General features: G+C 67.7%; 1 long non-coding RNA gene across 1 annotated transcript; it reads right to left on the reverse strand.

Annotated features, from left to right (window-relative positions):
* Positions 1-286: 286 nt before the first annotated feature.
* Positions 287-3,705, reverse strand: LOC123589174. Its single transcript, XR_006708206.1, has 3 exons — positions 3,116-3,705; positions 1,050-2,319; positions 287-754 (listed from the first exon to the last, which is right to left on the reverse strand). It is a non-coding gene; the product is annotated as an uncharacterized LOC123589174 (long non-coding RNA).
* Between the last annotated feature and the right edge of the window lie 247 nt (positions 3,706-3,952).

A 3,952-nucleotide genomic window follows, 5' to 3' on the forward strand; every position in this document is an offset into this window, starting at 1 on the left:
TGGCCCGGGGCGGCTGGTGAGTGCAGGGCCCGAGGGCGTGGGCCCTGCCAGCCCCAGCACGCCCACGGCCCACCATCACCGCGGCTTGAGGAAATTGCACCGAACGAGGAAAAGCGAAGGGCTCGGACCTCTTTCAATGTTTGTTTATTTTTGAGAGAGAGAGAAAGAGACAGAGCAGGAGCGGGGGAGGGGCAGAGAGCGAGGGAGACCCAGAATCGGAAGCGGGCTCCAGGCTCCGAGCCGTCAGCCCAGAGCCCGACGCGGGGCTCGGACTCACGGACCGCGAGATCGTGACCTGAGCCGAAGTCGGACGCTTGGCCGACTGAGCCACCCGGGCGCCCGTGGCCTCTGACTTTTCAACAAGAAAGAAAGGAGGTGATCCTCTGAAAAAGGATCCCTGTGTCTTGCTCTCTCACAAAGCGAGCTCAAATGTTGGGGAGAAGTTGGGAGGGAAACTGACCGCCACAGGCCTGCTCTGAAGGGGCCAGCGGCCAGCAGCCATTGTCCCGCTCCCCAGACACGTGGACGCCCTGCCCCCAGCTCCCCTTGCCACCCTCGCCTGCCCACCTCCCGCTCGGAAGGCATCTTCTGTGCCCGGCAGGGGCCGTCTCCACAGCAACACGGCTCAGTGACAGCGGGGGGAAGGTGGCCTTCTCAGGGGTATCAGGCGTCCGGGCCTGTGACCTGCGTCCAGCTGGGCCTCACCCGATGGGCTCGTTTTACCCGCCGGATGCCATCATCCGCTCTGGCTGCCCTCCCGGGAAGCAAAGACACAGCGGGAGTCCCTTCTCCCCCAACAGCGGCTGACAGCCACGTTGGGACCCCCGCCCCGGGCCCCCGCACTCAGATCACCGCAGGGCCCTCAACCGTGCGCACGGCCAGCCGAGACGGCTGTCCTTCCAGCCTGTGGGCCCTGCCCCCCCTTCACAGGAGGGGACACTGAGGCACAGCGATAGGCCACTTGTCACCCGGCTGGGGTTCTCCGACTCCTGATTAACGTCAGTGGTGACAGCACTTAGCTCGTGCTGTGCCTTGACTCCAAACCCCACCTGCGCATCCTGACGCTTCCAGCTCCGGGAGGGCAGATCTCCGCCCAACATCTGCCCTCGGGGAAGCGACAGAGAAGCTAACTGCAGCCCAGGACGCGCTGTGGGGCGGAGCGGACTTCCACACAGAGGCCCGGCCTTCCTCCGAGGCTGTCTCCGTCCAGGGCCCCTCCAGGTGACGTCCAGCTGGCCCGTGGCCCACATTCTGGGGGGGAAATTCGGGCAAAGACAACGCTGGTGCCTCCCGGCCTGATCGCCCACCCACAAATGTCATCCCGGCACCTGTCCGTCACGTCGGATCCCAGGCGGGCTGTGGACAACTGATGCAGCTACCGCCTTTTACAGATCAAGAGACAGAGGCTCAGGGCCCAGGCCCCTGGTCCGGGGTCTCGCCAGCTTGGTGGGGCGAGGCTGCCCCCAGACCCGGGCTCCAGTCCCCCCTGCCTCCTTCATTAACATTTGTAACGAGAGCATCCCTCACGCACGGCACCTCTTACACACGCGGCGATCACGCAGCATCTTCTGCCCTCCGCGAGGGTAGGCGCCCACTTCTCAGGGGTGAAGACTGAGGCACAGAGGCAGAAGGGACCCACTGAAGACAGCACCGGCCACCTCCCCAGTTGGGCCTGGATTCCTACGCTGCGGTGAGGGGTTCGAAGGCGAGGAAACAGGCTCGGGGAGAGGGCACGGCTCCTCCCCTGTCCGTTCCCCCGGAGCCCCTCAGGCTGCGGCTCCAGAAGGCCCCGTACGGCGCACCCTGCGTTTGTCCCCTGCATCTCGGCCGCCAGGCCATCCTGTCGGAAGCTGGGCCGCCGTGCTGGGTCAGGAGCTCCAGCCCCACGTCCGGGGCTGAGGGAGGGACAAGAAGAGACTATTCCGAGAGGCCCTCCCGCTCCGGACGCCCCTTGGGGAGGGGCTCCGGGATGCCCCCAGATGCATCGTGTCCCCCAGGAAGCAAGAGCACCATCTCTGGCCTGGCGGGTCCCCATGGCAGTCCCTCCTGCCCCCGGGGAAGCCGCCTGGGCACCCACTGTGCGTCCTCGCCCCTGGCCCGGACAGAGGGGAAGTCGGGCACCCGTGAGTCACCCCAGGGAAGTCCAGCCTGTGTGTCCAGCCGGGAGGGGCCTCCACGCCGTGTGTGCTCTCCCTGCAAGCGGAAGAAATGTCCTCCCGCAAAGGTACCGCGGCCACTTGCCAAGTGGATTCCAAGGGTATTTTCCAGGCAAATCAGGAAGTGAACTCAGCTCCTCATCCAGCCTCCTGGGAGGGGTTCCTTGGGAGGAACCACACACCCTTCCCTGACCCCGAGCCCCCGGGACCCAGGCCCCGTGGCCCCGTGGCCAGGCGCCCAGCGCCCGCTCCGAGGGGGGGAAGGAGCCAGAGCTGAGGCTGCCACAACCTGACCAGGGGGTTGGATTGTCCGTCAGACCCAGGGGGTGTCAGAGATGACAGAGATGACTCTGGGGGGCGCGAGTCAGAGGCAACCAGCTCCCACTGGGAGGGAAGACGGTGGGGGCGCTGACTGAGGGGGCCTGGCCAGTGTGGGACACCTTCTGGGATGAGGACGAGCCGCCTCAAGCCTCCTGACGCAGATCTGGGGGGCTTGAAGCCCTCGGGGCAGCCATCGGTCACCGGAGGCCATCCCTGCGGCACAGGATGCTGTCGCCAGAACCCCGGCACGAGCCCTGCATTCCAGCCAGGAAAACCCCAGTTCTGTCACCTTGCTGGGGAATTCACCCAGAAGGAGAAGTTTACTAAGTTCACCTGAAACCCCCGGGAAAGGTCACGGCCAGGTGAGGCACCAGCCCTTCCAGCCCAGGTGCCTCAACGGCCCCGGGGGCAAAGACACCCGTGGAAATTGGGGGAGCCCCCGATGCCCCGGCTCGGAGGCAAATCCTGGGGTCCCAGCAGCAGAGCCCGGTCTTCCCTCTGGGTTCAGGGAGACACCGGGTCCCAGATGGCCCAGTTCCACCCCGTGAGCGAGGCTGGAGGAGGTGGCCGGCCCACCCAGCCCCCCCGCTGCCCGTGGCCCGGGCCAGTCGCCTAGCCTCCCCGAGCCCCCAGCTAACCGGGCCTCCCCCACCTCGGGGGCAGGCTGCTAGGTCGGCCCTCCGTGCTCCAGCGCCCCACTGGCTGCGGAGGCCGCCAGCGGTGTCAACCTCTCGGCTCCGGCTGGAAGCGGGCGTCCGCGTCTGGCCCCAAACAGCACGGGGACGGCTGGGGGTCGCCGGAGTCTTGGGGAACCGATAATGCCACCGCCTCAGGACGACCCCGCCAGGCGGGCTGCAGTGGGGCCAGAGTTCAAGCTCATTAGCACACGCAGAACTGCAGTCCAAGGAGGCCCTCCCGCTCTGACCTCTCCACCTCTGTCTTCCGCTTGCGGATGGGTCGCCCGCCGGCCCTCCCCGCTCGGGTCGCTGTGACGCCACCAGGCCCCGGCCCACCCCCCCCCCCCCCGCACCCACGAGCAGTGCCCCTTCCCAGCTCTGTGGTCCCCTACGGGCGGCGGGGGGACAGCAAGAAGGAGGCCGGCCTCTGGGCTCCCCAGCCCTCTGCGCCCACACGCCTCGCCTGCCGAGCCCCCTCCCCGAGACATGATGCCGTCAGGCCCTGCGGTGGGAAGGAGGCATGCGCACACAGACCCTCAGCCTGCCTTTTCCCCAACGTGGGCCTGTGGCTCTGATACGGCCTCTGCCCCTCGGCGGGGCCGGCACCTGGCGGGGTGGGGGTTCCTGTGTGCAGACAGGATAAGCCCCAAGCCCCCAGCCCGGTGCCCGGCGCAAGTCCCCGGGGCCTCGGGCCACATGGACGAGCCACCGTGGCCCCGGGGGGGCCTCCGGGACGACTGGTCGCGGACAGCTGCTCCCACGTCCCCTTGGCTGTGTCTGCACGGCGGGCCCTCACTC

Source organism: Leopardus geoffroyi, chromosome E3 (assembly GCF_018350155.1).
Source record: "Leopardus geoffroyi isolate Oge1 chromosome E3, O.geoffroyi_Oge1_pat1.0, whole genome shotgun sequence".
Classification (NCBI taxonomy): domain Eukaryota; kingdom Metazoa; phylum Chordata; class Mammalia; order Carnivora; family Felidae; genus Leopardus; species Leopardus geoffroyi.